The sequence below is a fragment of the Canis lupus genome, chromosome 30, assembly GCF_003254725.2.
Source record: "Canis lupus dingo isolate Sandy chromosome 30, ASM325472v2, whole genome shotgun sequence".
Taxonomy (NCBI): Eukaryota; Metazoa; Chordata; class Mammalia; order Carnivora; family Canidae; genus Canis; species Canis lupus.
In genome coordinates, this window is record NC_064272.1 from 20667018 (window position 1) to 20683705 (window position 16688).

General features: G+C 35.7%; 2 long non-coding RNA genes across 4 annotated transcripts in view; one reads left to right on the forward strand and one right to left on the reverse strand.

Moving 5' to 3' along the window:
- The window catches only part of LOC112675902 (uncharacterized), a 91114-nt gene extending 90023 nt beyond the window's left edge, over nucleotides 1-1091 (forward strand). For 2 of the 3 annotated variants that reach the window (XR_007407467.1, XR_007407465.1), the window contains exon 5: nucleotides 814-1091. This is a non-coding gene — a long non-coding RNA (uncharacterized LOC112675902). The remainder of the gene's footprint in view (nucleotides 1-813) is intronic. The other variant, XR_007407466.1, reaches the window with a different exon arrangement.
- A 9170-nt stretch (nucleotides 1092-10261) lies between these two features.
- LOC125754087 (uncharacterized) lies at nucleotides 10262-12146 on the reverse strand. The gene is made up of 3 exons (XR_007407468.1): nucleotides 11661-12146; nucleotides 10976-11109; nucleotides 10262-10696 (listed from the first exon to the last, which is right to left on the reverse strand). It is a non-coding gene; the product is annotated as an uncharacterized LOC125754087 (long non-coding RNA).
- Between the last annotated feature and the right edge of the window lie 4542 nt (nucleotides 12147-16688).

Below are 16688 nucleotides of genomic sequence, written 5' to 3' on the forward strand. Positions count from 1 at the left end.
GCAGCCAGTGTGGAAACAGTATGGAGGTTTCTTAGAAAGACAAAATATGAGAGACTAACTCTGAGAAATGAACAAGGGGAAGTGGAAGGGGAGGCAGGCAGGGGGATGGGGTGACTGGGTGACGGGCACTGAGGAGGGTACTTGAAGGGATGAGCACTGGGTGTTATACTATATGTTGGCATATCAAACTTCAATAAAAATATAATAAATAAATAAATAAATAAATAAATAAATAAATAAATCCAGTAATTGCACTATTGGGTACTTATCACAGAAATACAAAAAACACTAATTCAAAAGGAGTCATGCACCTGTAGTTTATAGCAACATTATTAATAAGAGCCAAATTATGGAAGCCACCCAAGTATCCATCAATAAATAGATGAATGGACAATGAATTGGAGTATATATACAGTGGAATATTATTCAACCATTAAAAAAGAATGAAATCTTCCTGTTTGCAACAACATGGATGGAGCTAGAGAGTATAATGCTAAGTGAAATAAGTTAGTCAGAGAAAGATAAATAGCTATGATTTCACACATATGTAGAATTTAAGGGAAAAAGTGAATAAGCAAAGGAAAAGAGAGAGAGAGATAAACCAAGAAGACTCAATGTGATTTATTACATTGACTTTCAAATATTGAACCACCCTTGCAACCCAGGAATAAATCCCACTTGATTGTGGTTAATTATTTTTTTAATTTGGTGTTGGATTCAGTTTGCTAATGTTTCATTGGGGATTTTTTATCTATGTTCCTCAGAATATTAGCCTGCAGTTCTCTTTTTTCATAGTGTCTTCCTCTCTTTCAGGAATGAAGGTATGCTGGCCTCATGGAATGAATCTGGAAGCTTCTCATCCTCTTCTATATTTTGGAATAGTGTGAGAAGAATGGGTATTAACTCTTCTTTAAATGTTTGGTAGAATTGACCTGTGAAGACATCTAGTCATTGATTTTTGTTTGTTGGGAGTTTTTGATTACTGATTAAATTTCATTACTAGTATTTTGTTCAAATTTTCTTTCTTCCTGAGTTAGTTTTGGGAGGTTATGCTTCTAGGAATTTATCCATTTCCTCTAAGTTTCCCAATTTGTTGGCATATAATTTTTTTTATAATTTTATTCTCTTATAATCCTTTGTATTTTTATGGTGTCGGTTTTTATTTCTTCTCTTTCATTTCTAATTTTATTTATTTGAGTTCTGTGTGTGTGTGTGTGTGTGTGTGTGTGTGTCCTCTTTTCTTTCTTTCTCTTTCTTTATGAGTCTGGTGAAAGGTTTATCAGTTTTGTTGATTTTTTCAAAGAACCAGCTCCTGGTTTTAGTAATCTGTTTTATTGGTTTTTAGCCTCTATTTCATTTATTTCTGCTCTAATCTTTATTATTTCCTTCCTTCTACTACTTTGGACTTTGTTCTTTTTTGTAGCTCCTTTAGGTGTAAGGTTAGATTACTTGATATTTTCTTGCTTCTTGAGGTAGGCCTACATTGCTATACTCTTCCCTCTTTGAATAGTTTTTGTTGCATCCCAAAGGTTTGGGGGCATTGTGTTTTCAATTTCATATGTCTCCACGTACTTTTTTATTTTCTTTTTGATTTCTTGGTTGACTCATACATTGTCTTGGTTTTTTTTAAAAGATTTTATTTATTTATTTGAGAGAGAGAGAGAGTGCATGAGAGAGAGAGATCACAAGCAGAGGGAAGGAGTAAAGGGAGAAGCAGGCTCCCCACTGAGCAGGGAGCTCAGATGCTAGACTGAGGATCATGACCTAAGCTGAAAGCAGAAGCTTAACCAACTGAGCCACCCCAAGGACCCTGACCCATTCATTGTTTAGTAGCATGTTATTTAAACTCCGTGTATTTATGTTCTTTCCATATTTTTTTATGATTGATTTCTACTTTCATACCATATGGCCAAAAAAGATGCATGATACGATTTCAATCTTTTTGAATTTGATGAGACTTGTTTTGTGGTCTAACATGTGACCTATTCTGGAGAACATTTCATGTGTACTTGAAAATAATGTATACTTCCCTGCTTTGGGATGGAGTATTCTGAATGTATCAGTTAAATCCATCAGATCCAATGTGTCACTCAAAGCCATTGTTTCCTGTTTATACTCTGTCTGGATGACTTATCCATTGATGTAGTTGGGATGTTGGAAGTCTACTACTATTATTGTATTACTATTGATTTCTTCCTTTATATCTGTTAATAGTTGCTTTATGTTTGTTTGGATGCTCTCACGTTGGTACATAAATACTTACAATTGTATATTCTTGTTGGATTGTTCTTTTTATAATTATATAGTGTCCCTCTTTGTCTCTTGTTACATTCTTTGTTTTAAAGTCTATTTTGTCCAATATAGTGTGGCTACCCCAGCTTTCTTTTCACTTCCATTTGCATAACAAATGGTTTTCTATCCCTTCCTCTTCAATCTGTATGTGTCTTTAAGTCCGGAATGCATCTCTTGTAGTCAGCATATAATTGGGTCTTGCTTTTTTTTTTTTTTTTCGTATTATTCATTCCATCACTGTATGTCTTTGGATTGGAGCATTTAGTGTATTTACATTATTAGTAATTATTAGTAGGTATGTACTTATTGCCATTTTGTTACTTGTTTTACAGATGTTTTTGTAGTTCTTTGTTCCTTTCTTCTCTTGCTCCCTTATGTTGTGGTTTGATGGCTTCCTTTAGGAATATGCTTGGATTCCTTTCTTTTTATTTTTGCATATCTACTACTGTTTGATTTGTGATTGCCTTTAGGTGTATAAATAAGTCTATATTAAGCTGATGGTCACTTAAGTTTGAGCCCATTCTAAAAGCACTCAATTTTTATTCTCCCCCATATTTTATACATATTATATCATATTTTACATCCTTTTATTTTGTGAATCTCTTGACTGATTTTTATAGATATAACTGATTTTACTGCTTTTGTGCTTTAACCTCCATACTGGTTTTATAAATGATTAATCTACTTTTATTATATTTGTATTATCCTGTGAAACTTTTCCTTTCCTAATTTTCTTACTCCTGATTATGGCCTTTTCTTTCCATTCAAAGAATTCTTTTTAATATTTCTTGTAAGTCTCATTTAGTGGTGCTGAACTCCTTTAAGTTTTGTTTGTCTAGGAAACTCTTTATCTCTCCTTCTATTCTGAAAGATATCCTTGCTAAATAGATTATTCATGGTTGTAGGTTTTTTTCTGTTTCAGAACTTTGAGGATATCATGCTACTTACTTTTGGCCTGCAAAGTTTCTGCTGAAAAAGCAGCTCAGAGCCTTATGGGGTTTCTCTTGTATACAACTGTTTTCTTTTTTCTTGATGATTTTAAAATTCTCTAGCACTTTTTGCCATTTTAATTATGATGTGTCTTGGTGTAGACTGCCTTGGGTTGATTTTGATGAGGGCTCTCTGTGCCTCCTGGACTGGATGCCTGTTTTCTTCCCCAGATTAGGGACATTTTCATCCTATTTCTTCAAATAAATTTTCTGCCCCCTTTTCCTCTCTTTTCTTACTGGAATCCCTTTAAGTTAATATTATTAACCTGATGACATCACTGAGTTCGCTTAATCTATTCTCATTTTTTGTTACTCTTTTCTCTTTATGCTGTTGGGTTGGTCGCTTTCCATCACCCAGTTGTCCAGGTCACTGATCCATTCTTCTGCTTCCTCTACTCAACTATTTATTCCCTCTAGTGTATTCTTAAAATAGGTTATTGAATTATTCATCTCTGATTATTTTTTACATTTTCTCTTTTTGTTGAATGGCTCACTGAGATCTTTTACTCTCTTCTCAAGTCCAGTAAGTATCTTTATGACTCTTTCTATGAATTCTCTATAGGGCATATGGCTTATCTCTGTTTCATTTTGCTGTGATTTGTCCTGTTCTTTAATGTGGGATGTGTTTCTCTGTCTCCTCATTTTGTCTAACTTTCTGTATTTGTTTATATATATATTAGAAAAGTCAACTACTTCTCAAATCTTCAATATAGTGGCCTTATGAATAAGAGGTCCTCTAGCGCCCTGTGGTACAATGTTCCCTGTTCACAAGAACCAAGTGTTTCAGGGGTGACTCTTTGTGTGTTGCATGCACTGTACTATTGTGACTGTGGTATGTTTTCTTCAGTCCTGTCAGCTGCAATGGCGTTCTTTATTGTGGGCAGAGTTTGGTCCCTGTGCTATTAGGGGCCAGTCTGGGACTGCCATAGTCTTGTAGTTGAGTCAGGCTAGCTGCCTCTCTCAGTCCATTTGCCAGGATTGAACTTCAGAGTATTCTCCCTACACTGTCACCAGAGAGGCTTTTGTTGGTGGACAGAGCCTGCAGTCAGACCACATGTCTGCTCTCAGTCCGTCTGTTTGGGTTGCAGTGACCTTGAACTACAGGGCTCTCTCCTTGTGCTGCCCTTTGAGGTTTTTATTTGTGGATAGGGCTAGCAGTCAGATCAGATATCTGCCTCTAGCCCACCATTGGGACTGCAGTTGAATTGGTGTGTGGCTATCTTCCCCTCTCCTCAGGGCAAGAGTCACTTTGCAGTGGTGCTGGTCACTGTTGGGGTTGCTTGCAGAATTAGACATATAAAGTACCTTTGGAGGGACTTCTGGTGAGCAGGGCAGGTTGGATGGGGAAAGTCCACAGCAGAATGTGGGGTCAGAGTGCACAATGTTATGAAGCTATGTTGAGAATATTTTTTTGGTTCCCACAGGTGTCCATAGGTATCTAGGTTGGGATTGTTTTGTTTTGTTTCGTTTTTTTGTTATGCTGGCTCTTTAAAGTCAGGGACTCAGTTCCTATGCCCTCCAGCTCTCCCAGAGCTGAGACTCCTGATTTCTAAAGTTCCCAGTGTTGAACTCTAACAGTTGTAAAAATTCAAGAAGTTAAGCCCCGCTGGTTTTCAAAGCCAAGTATTATGGGGACTTGTCTTCCACTGCAGGTCCCCTATGCCTGGGGTGCTTGGGGTACCCGAAGTGCCTGTGGTGAGGTCTGTTCCTCTCCCTTCTCCATGCTTGCTGTCTCCTTCCCATTTATGGTTAGTCTCACCAACTAGTTTGATTCCCAGCTTTGACTCCACCTTTCCCCCTATTTTTGACATGGCCTCCACCCTATGATTAACTATGGAGATTCTGTTCTGTCAGGCTTCAGTTAGTTTCCAGGGTTAGTTGCAGTGATGTAGCTGTTATTTAGGTGTGTTCATGGGAAGAGATGAGCTTAGGATCCTCCTACTTCACCATCTTCCCAGGCTCCCCTTGTCTCTATTCTAATCTACATTACCACCAACAGTGCATGAGGGCTACTTTTTCTCCATATCATCACCAATACTTGTTATTTCTTGTCTTTTTGATACTAGATATTCTGACTTATATAAGGTGATATCTCATTATGGTTCTGATATGCATTTCCCTGATGATTAGTGATGTTGGGCATCTTTTCATGTGTCTGTTGACCATCCATATATCTTCTTTAGAAAAATGTCTATGATGTATCTCATAAGGGAATAATACCCAAAATATGCAAAGGATTTATACAACTCAACACCAAAAAAAAAAAAAAAAAAAAAACCCAAACAATCCAATTATAGTGAATATTCTGGCATATGATTTGTAAAGGAGTCTATAAGTGAATTTCTTTTATATCTTCAATAGTGATTGCCCATTTGATTGGTGTAGAATCATATCTATAAATCTTAATTTGTACACATATTCATATATTCATTAGCTTTTGGGCTTCCTATTCTATAAATTCCCAGTTTATAACTCTATTCACTTTTCTATCAGATATACTGCCTTTTTCCTGATTATTTTCAAGAGTTTCTTGAATATTCTTACACACATGAGCAGGGTGGGAAGGGCAGAGGGAGAGACAAACAAAGGGAATCTTAGGCAGGCTTCTTGCTCAGCCTGGAGCCTGATGCAGGGCTCGATCTCATGACCCTGGGATCATGACCTGAGCCAAATTCAAGAGTCAGACATATAAACAACTGAGCCACCTAGGCACCCCTTAAATATTCTTAATATTCATTTCTTAGCAGTTTTATACATTGGAAATATCTTCTCCTGGTTTCTCCCCAACTGTTAACAGTATAAATTTTTCACCCTAAGGTTTAGGATTGAAAGTAATAAATAAAGATCCTTTCCATACCAAAGATGTTTGCCAAAATTTAATTCTATAGACTTAAATTTTTATGCTTGGCTTTTTAATTCGTTTGTAGTCCATCTTCATATATAGTAATTGCTAAGAATTCAACTTTATTTTTCTCCATATAAGGAGTAGATTTTCTCAGCAGCAGTGACCAAAAAATCCACCCTTGGTTTGTGATGTTTCTTTTATCATATATTAAGGTCACATATATATAACTCTCCATCTGCATTCTCAATTCTGTTGTTATTGGTTTACTTGTCTATTTATGTGCCACTCTTCACTGTTATTATTGCTATTAGTTTTCTGTATATCTTCATATCTTCATATCTAATAGGGAGTGTTCCTCTTCTTTGCCTACTTTGTGTTTCTATGAATTTGAATTTTATGTTTTTAGATTCTACATACAAGTGAGGTCATACAGTATTTTCCTCTCTCTTATGATTTATTTCACTTAACATAATGCCCTCAAGGTCCATCCATGTCACAAATGGCAAGATTACCTTCTTTTTTAAGGCTGAACAATATTCCATTGTATGTATATATACCATATTTTCCTTATGCATTCATCTGCCAGTGGACACTTAAGTTGTTTCCACATCTTGGTTATTGTGAATAATGCTGCAATGAACATGGGAATGCAGATATCTCTTTGGTGCAGTGATTTCATCTCCTTCAGACAAATACCCAGAAGTAGGATTGGTGGGTGGAATGGTAATTCTACTCTTAATTTTTTTAGGAACCTCCATATTTTTTCCAGAGTGGCTATACCACTTACATTCCCAGCAACAGTGCACCAGGTTCTCTTTCCTACACATCCTTGCCAGCATTTGTTTTCTCTTGTTCTTTTTTGGATAGCTATACTAACAGGTGTGAGGTGATATTTCATTATGGTTTTGATTTACATTTCCTGGATAATTACTGATGCAGAACACTTTTTCATATATTTGGCCATTTGTGTGTTTTCTTTGGAAAAAATATCTATTCAAGTCTTCTATTTTTAATTGAATTGTTTATTTGCTATTGAGCTGTATGAGATCCCTATATATTTTGGATATTAACCACTCATCAGTGAAACAGTTTTCAAATAATTTCTGCCATTCTGTAGGTTACATTTTCATTTTGTCAGTTGTTTCTTTTGACAAACAAATCTTTTTAGTTTGATGTATTTCCACTCGTTGATTTACTTATGTTGCATGTGATTCTAATGTCATACCAGAAAATCACCACCAAAATCTTCATCAAAGGATTTTTTGTGTGTTTTCTTCTAGTTTTGTGGTTGAGTCTTATGTTTAAGTTCTTAATCCATTTGTGTTTATTTTTGTAAGTGGTGTAAAATAGGAATCCAATTTCATCCTTTTGCATGTAGATATCTAGTTTTCCCAGCAACACTTATTTTAGTGACTAAAATAAGGATCCTTTTCCCAATGAGTATTCTCAGCTCCCTTGCCAAATATTAGTTAACCATATATGTTTGGGTTTCTTTCTGGGCTCTCAATTCTGTTCCATTGATCCATGTGTCTATTCTTATGTCAGTACCATATTGTTTAAATTACTATAGCTTTGTAATACAGTATGAAATTAGTAAGTATGATGCCTCCTACTTTGTTTGTTCTTAAGATTGCTTTGGCTATTCAGAATCTTTTGTGGTTCCATATGAGTCTTAGGATTGCTTTTTCTATTTCTGTAATAAGTGCCATGGAAATTGTGATAGGGATTGCATTGAATCTATAGATGGCTGTGGATAATATATACATTTTAACAATATTAACTTTTCTAAGCCATGAATATGAGATATCTATTTACTTGTGTCTTCTTCAATTTATTTCATCAATGTCTTACAGTTTCTGGTGTATAAATCTTTCACCTCCTTAGTTGAATTTATTTCTAAGTATTTTATTGTTTTTGATGCTATTATAAATGGAATTGTTTTCTTTATTTCTCTTTCAAATAGTTTATTATTAGTGAATAGAACTATAACTGGTTTTGTATGTTGAATTTTTCACCCTGAAACTTTACTGAATTTGTTTATTAGGTCTAACAGGTTTTTTGGTGGAGTCTCTAGGATTGTGTATATACAAGATCACTAACGTATATGTTAGAATAAATGTTCTGTGTTCTCCAGAGTTCTGATAAAATTTTAATATAGACTTAAACTTTTTTTATATATTTATATGTGGGAAAATGACAAATTTACAATGTTATGATATTCAACTATGAATATAATGTTTTCCCAATTATTCTGATCTTGATTCTCTTTATCAGAATTGGAATACAGGATTTGAAAAATAGCACCTAAATTACCAAAAAAAAAAAAAAATTCTTAACATATTATCCAAAGTGCTTTGTACATGTCTGAAAATTTAAAGAACTCTTTATCCCCAAGAGATAGTGGTGTCTGGAACTATTTTTTTTTTTAATTTTTATTTATGATAGTCACAGAGAGAGAGCGAGAGAGGCAGAGACATAGGCAGAGGGAGAAGCAGGCTCCATGCACCGGGAGCCCGACGTGGGATTCGATCCTGGGTCTCCAGGATCGCGCCCTGGGCCAAAGACAGGCGCCAAACCGCTGCGCCACCCAAGGATCCCGTGTCTGGAACTATTAATAAGTTAGGATGACCATCCCCTAGTCAGTTAAGCGAAACTGAGGCTATGAGAGAATACATGCTCTTTGAAGCTAATGTCACAGAGGAAAATCTTATCATCTGATATTATGCCCTCTTTTCTATTATTGTCAGACAGAATCATGGGCTTCATATATCAGGAATCTGGTCTGACTCAGGTGAATATCATGCAAGTGGGAAACTGGAGACTGTTCTAAAAACTTGTTTTTTCTAACTATATATGTGGTTCACCTGCAGAAAGCAGGTATACATAACTCTGGAAATAAATTTGCAAGAGAACCTGATTCCTACAAAGAAAGAATAAATGTCATTAACTGATTGAGAGAAGGAGAAAAGGAACATTAAAAATGGGAACCCCTCTCTGATGAAAACCTGTTTGTTCTTTGGCTAATTTTGGGAAAAAAGAACTAACTTTCTGAAATGTTCAGAATCCCAGAATTTATCCAATTTGTTATATTGGGTTGTGGGAAGAAATACATTCTTCCCTCCCTTATTCTCTCAACCCATTCCTCGTCCCAGTATCATAAGCCATGCTAGTACTTCCCTCTAAGGTTTTCTTTTTTTTTTTTTAGAAATAATTTTTTTAAAGATTTTATTTATTTATTCATGAGAGATACAGAGAGAGAGAGAGAGAGAGAGAGAGGCAAAGACCCAGGCAGAGGGAGAAGCAGGCTCCATGCAGGGAGCCTGACGTGGGACTCGATCCCAGGTCTCCAGGATCACACCCTAGGCTGTAGGCTGCACTAAACCACTGAGCCACCAGGGCTGCCCCCCTCTAAGGTTTTCTGACAGTCATTTATAGCACTGGAGGACATATCAACTGTGTCCTGCACCTACCATATTTTCATTACTTTGCTAAAGATCTTTATTCCATTTGGAAAACCCTCTACTCCACCTTCTATCAATTAGGTGAACTCCATTCATCAAGGCTGAAATAAAATATTATCTCCTCTCTATAGCTTTCTTTTATCTTTTCATCCTTATAGACAGAATAAATTGATCCTTCATTTCAGCTCCCACAATCTTTTTTATGTTTCCCTAATTATTATATATGTCTCACTTATCTCACTGAATTTTAGTTTATTATTTTAATTTGTTAATATATATAAAGTTCTTAAAATGGCGCTGGGTATGTGGTATGCATCATATAAGCATTGCCTATCATAATAGCATTATTAATATCATCATTACTCTTTGTGTATATGTCTCGTCTATCAGCACTTGGCATTTCTCAAGGGCAAGAATAATGCCTGTTTTATTTTTACTTCCCCAGTGCCTGGTATAGTATATAGCATACAGTAGAAACTCAAATTTTTATTGAATTAAGTTCCTTCAGGACAGTGGGGACTGCCATGTCTAAAACTGAAGCATGATTCTGACTTTGAACTTTCCAAGTCTATTAATCTTAAACTAAATATTTGGCTGTTCTGCACCTCAACTGCTGTAATCATTTAGGTGCTATAACCACTACTAGTGAAATCATCCAAAATAATTGAGGTACACCCAATCTATGGTACAAGGAAGACATGCCAAACACCCTATCAGAACTCCTATTCAATGAGAAAAGAAATCATTTATTTTCTATTGGTTCATTGCTAGGATGTCTGAACAATCTTTGCCACTGAATTGCAATAAAGTTTGGTGACTTTATTTCCAGTAAGTAAATAGTTGTATATTCATGATTACTTCATCTTTTCTCCCAAATCAATTGTGTTTGAGGCATGATAGGAGAAATGAATCACATGTACCAAACTAATATCCACAATTACTTTTTTTTTAATTTGGGAAGAATTTAATCTCTCCCCAGTACTCATCATGTTTATGACCTAAGATGTCAATATATCATGCTTTTTCAACTGAGTCAATTTTCTGCTGAAATGAATGTATTGCCCTTCTTTCTCAATTCAATTCTGTGGAGCTAGTCTTGATAAGTTATTCTGGGAGAAAAAAAAATATGTGTTAGACATTTCTCATCTAGACAACCAAATCATAGATACATTATAAACAAGATCCACCTTCCCAACCAAAAAATATAGTCTTAACACCCACACAAATGGCAAAGCATGCATATCTTGACACTTGTCAATGAAGTTACACATATTCATATACACCCAACACACACACACACACAAATCTGAATTACTCCCTAAGTGTGTGTGTCATGCAGGGAGAGGAGCTATGGAGGGTACAAGTCAGCAAAATCAAGTCATCTTTACCTGAATTAACCTCAGAAACACACTTTCCCATACTGCTTGTCTTTCTATTGCATGTCTAGAGACTGGCATCCCTTGGTTCCAGGCTACACATTTCCCAGCAAGCCACCTATTCACGTGGTGAATACTAGGGATGCCTAGGACACAAGGGAAGAGAGAGCCTTGATCCTTTCAGTCCTAGATCTTCTAATGCAGTGGCCATACTGTTCTCAATGAGAACTTCCTTGGCCCATGACCCTTCTAGGATTTCATCTTTCTAGAAAAGGAAGCTACTCAGGAAATTTCATCATCATTTCAATCTATACCAGCCTCTCTTATTGCCCAAGAAATTATTAAAATCTGCAAAGAAATATCCCTAACACATGGGCATTAGAAATTAGTTGGGGGCAAAAAAGCTAAAAAGCTAAAAGATATGTTGAATTGATTCTAGGATTTCTCTGGAGCAGATAGGTTTTACCAAATTTCTTGGGTTCCATCTTCACTGCATAATATCACCTTGTCCATTCAAGTTAAACTGAAGCTGCACAGATAAGAGGAAGTGAGAGAGGGAGAGGAAGAGAACTGATATACATATAAGTATAGATAGTAACAGATGCTATTTCTGAATAACTGGATTGAAGCCATTATATTAGATTTGAAGTTATGATTATGGAATGAAGTCCTAAAATTGATGTAAGATTCTACATACTGTGGTCATGGGCAGATGAACAAAAAGAAATGGACTATGAGAGATGAGGCATGAGCAGAACAGACTGGAGGTTTAGGGAACCATGTAGGGAGGTAACCATTCACTTTACTTCTGCAAAGAATCTGACAGCATTCTAGTTTCCTTATCACTGACATAAGTAGACAATGCCCTTGGAATGGACAATGGCATGTCCAGAATGGGCATTTGCAACACAGAGTGGCAAATTCTCCTCAAACAGCTTTGCATATACAGTCAGTCGAGGGTATGGAAGTAAATACTAGTGATCAGAACAATTCCATTTACAATTGCATCAAAAGTAAAATAAAATGAGTAACACTCTCTGGTCCCCTCCCTCTTCAGGGGCTTTTTACTGTAACTTTACTATCCTCAATAAACTTTGTTTTGGGGTGCCTGGGTGGCTCAGTTGGTTAAGCATCTGCCTTCAGCTCAAGTCATGATCCCAGAGTCCTGGGATTGATTCCTGCATCAGACTCCCTGCTCAGTGGGGCACCTGCTTCTCCTTCTCCTTCTCCCTCTCCCTCTGCTGCTCTCTCTGCTTGTGCTCTCTTGCTCTCTTTCTCTATCAAAGAAATAAATAAAATCTTTTTAAATATTTAAAAAAATACAAATAAAGTAAGATAAAATAAAATACTTAGGAATAATCTAACCTAGGAAACAAAAGACTTGAAGACAGAATCCTTTAAAACATTGCTGAAAAAAACTAAAGAAGTCACAAATAAATAGAAAGACATCCTAAGTTAAGGAATTGGATGACATGATATTGTTAAGATGTCCATACTACTCAAAGCAATCTACAGATTCAGTGCAATCCGTGTCAAAGTCACAATGGCATTTTTTTTGTTGCAGAAATTTAAAAAATTAAATTCATATGGAATCTCAAGAGATTCCATATAGCCAAAACAGTTTTGAAAAGAACGAAGTCATTGGCTCACATTTCCTAATTTCAAAATATATTACAAAGCTCTAGTAATCAGAACATAGTAGTGCCATAAAGACTAACAAGCTGATGGAATAGAATAGAGAGCCCCAAAATAAACCCTTGAATACATGGTCAAATGATGTGTGATGAGGATAGCAAGACCATTAAATAGAGAAAGGATAGTCTTTCACCAAATGGTGCTAGGAAAACTGGATATCCAAATATGAAAAATATGAAATTGGAAGCACATTTTAAACGAATATCACAGTTGATTCAAATAGTTTAAAGACATAAAATGAAGACTAAAACTGTAAAGCTTCTAGAAAAAAAGCCATAGGAAAACATTTCATGACAATGGACTTTGTAACAATTTTTGCATATGATACCAGAAGCACAGGCAACAAAGGCAATAATAGATAAATGTAACTATATCAAACTTTAAAACTTTGTGTTCCAAAGGACATGATAAATAGAGTGAAAAGGAAAGGTAGGAAATGAGAGAAAATATTTAAAAATCATATATCTGATAAATGGCTAATATTTAGAATAAATAAAGAACACTTAAAACTCAACAACAAAAAAACTCAACAAAAAAATCAAATAATCAAAATGGTCAAAGGACTTACATAATTCTTCAAAGATAGTATACAAATAGCCAACAAGAATATAAAAAGAAAAAAAAGAATATAAAAAGATGTTTAACATCACAAATCATTAGAGAAATGCAAATTTAAAAGCTGATGAGAAATCACCTTACATCTGTCATGTCAAGATGGCTATTATCGAAAGAAAGAGAAGCAGGGCAGGGGAGGTAGGAGAGGAAAGGGAGAGGAGAGGAAAGGAAAGGAAAGGAGAGGAAAGGAAAGGAGAGGAGAGGAGAGGAGAGGAGAGGAGAGGAGAGGAGAGGAGAGGAGAGGAGAGGAGAGGAGAGGAGAGGAGAGGAGAGGAGAGGAAAGGAAAGGAGAAAGGGAAAGGGAAAGGGAAAGGGAAAGGGAAAGGGTTAGGGAAAGGGAAAGGGAAAGGGAAAGGGAAAGGGAAAGGGAAAGGGAAAGGGAAAGGGAAAGGGAAAGGAGAGGAAAGGAAAGGAGGAGGAAAGGAAAGGAAAAATAAGTGCTGGTGAAAATGTGGGGAATTTGGAATGTTTATGATTATACTTAACATTACTGAACTTTATCCTTAAAAATGTAAAGTTAAGCTTTATGTAATGTGGTTTTTACCACAATAAAAAGAAAAAAAAAACACTAAGAGTCCCTACATTTGATGAAGCAGTTTTATCTGTATATGGCACATATCTTGGGGGTTCATAAATATGTCTGGGGAAATACTTTATGGACTAAGTTAATGCCAAGAAAGCTTTCAACAGTCATTTTGATTTAGGAATGGATATAAATACAGGTTTACATTAATTATAAATTATTGTAATTATAAAATATATTATAAATTGTGTAATATATATTATGTATATATGATATAAATATAAATCTGAGCCCATTTTGTCATCACATGATAAGATCAGGAGACATTTATGCTACACATAAATTTTGGCATCCTGTGGTAGTTTTTATTCATAATAATGACAGAAGACATCCTTTTCCACATTGTACAGGTATCTTAATAGATTTGGCCAGCTCTAAACATTGCAAATGTGTCCCCAAATATTGCTATTACCTTGGGTATTAGAGCCCTATATCACATGATGTCATTATTTGATAAATTGTCATAACTTCTCAACACTAAGGAAACAACTCATGATTTCAGAATAGACACGTAAATTATTCCTGATTGTAATTAATAATGTGATAGACTCAAAAAGGAGATAATTCATGAACTAGACTTGAAGTAGTGTCTTCGGAATTCTTTGGCACTAAAAGCAGATCTATCCTATCTTAATCCATCACAGCTGAGGGATAATATGTCATGGGATTGTTAGCAAGACCTAAATAATTCAAAAAGGCAAATCTCTTGGGATATAATGGAAGAATTAAATTGAACTTTATTTTAAAGCAAGCTATAAAATCTGCTTTCGAATCTGCCAAGGTGGATGACAAATCCATTTAAAACTTAGCAATCAATCCAGTAGCTTTTAGAGCTAACAAGTTGATATAAGTCCCACAGCCATCCACCACCACCACCACCCACCACCACCCTGACACCACCACCCTGCCAAAAAAATATCCTAATACTGTTGGGTTGAAAGATGTGTTAGAATGAGAGAATTAGACTCAGAGAGACAGAAGAGGTTGCTTATTTAATGACATGGGATATTAAGGGTGAACTAAATCCACTGGCCAGAGGTCAGTTCAGTGAGCTCATATCAGCAGCACGTTTAAAAAAGAATAATAATGTTTTAAATTTCCAGTTATCTGGTTGTTCCACTCTAGTGTGTTTCTATGGTTTGATCCTTCTGATTTCACTTAGCTCTCAGTATCTAAGATAAACTCCAATTTTTTTCCTTCCAAGTTTTTATTTAAATTCCAGTTAGTTAACATATTATAATAATTTAGTAACATAACACTTCCATTCAACACCTGGTTCTCAACACAAGTGCATCTCATCCTTAATCCCTATCACGTGTTTAATCCATCACCCCACCCCTCTGTTAACCATCAGTCTGTTGTCTGTAGATAAGAGTGTGTTTCTCCAGCCACCAGGGTGGTTCAGTCAGTTAGGTAGCCAACTCTTGACTTTAACTCAGGTGGTAATCTCAGGGTTGTAAGATCAAGGCCCCTGTCTCTCTCTCTCTCTCATAAATAAATAAATAAATAAATAAATAAATAAATCTCTTTAAAAAAAAGAGAGAGAGACTGTTTCTTGGTTTTCTTCTCTTTTTCCCCCATATTCATTTGTTGTCAGATAAACACTTCTGATTGTGAACTTCCTTGCTTACTACTGACACTCTGAGAAATAGATTTTATTAAATAAGAATTTATAATCCTTCTATAAAAAATGCTGAGCTATCCATGTGCAGAGTATCTGTTCCTAAGATACCAATAGGTACACTAGTGGTTCTAATATAGGATAAAAGTAGTTGGAAATAAAGTGAAAAGAAAGAATGGGGCAGAAGAGAAAGATAGATAAGATGATGAGATGAGATGAGATGAGATGAGATGAGATGAGATGAGATGAGATAAGGGGTTTTATTTAGTCATGCTGGAAGTTAGAGTGTAAAATAACCTTTACAAATGGAGATAATATCTCTAGAAACTAGAGATATACAAATAGAAATTGAGAAAGAAGTTGGAACCAAAAGTCTTGATTTGGAAATCCTTAGCATAAGGGCTCATTGAAGCCCTCGGAATGGATAAGATTTCCTTTCCAAAGGTGAGAGAATAGAAAAAAAAAAAAAAAGAATCAAAGGGTATCAATTGTGCTTTGAGGAATGCAGAAATAGAGGCGAAGGAAAGGGGTAGGGTGATGTCGTTGAAACTGATGAAGTAGACAGTGTTTCTCATGACTTGAGAAGGGTCTACATCCACTTGCAAAGTTTTAAGGGCCAAGGAATCATCATATATTGGCACCATCCCTCCGGAAGATTCAGGAATGGAGTCCCAGGATATCCAAGGTCAGAAATTAATAAAGTATGAGAAAAAATATCTTTATCCAAGACAAGAACCAAACTGGATCAGAAAAAACAATGTTAAAAATAGGAAAAGGGAATGTTCTCCTTGGGAAAGGAGAGCACATCTGAGTCTAAATCAAGTCACAGGGTAGGGTCAAATGAGAAGTAAAAAACATGCTTAGAACAAAATTAGAAATGCTGGGCAGATTGAGGTTATGATTTCACTGGAACCAAACATTATTTGGAGGGCTTCAGTGATGCTCCATGTTTCAGGACTACCAGTCCTTTGTGTGAACACAGTTCTGAGGGCTTCACAGTACACCATAAACAGTAGTTAAGAGCACTTAACTATTCAGCTCAAGCCCTGGACCTGTCACTTACATCCCTGTGGCTTTGGAATAATAACATATTTCCTCTGAGACTCAGTTTCCTGATCTATAGGATGAGGATGATTATATGTATGCATCATAGAAGTATAATAAGAATTTAATAAGATAATATATAGGAAGCACTTAGCAGTTTCTAGGAA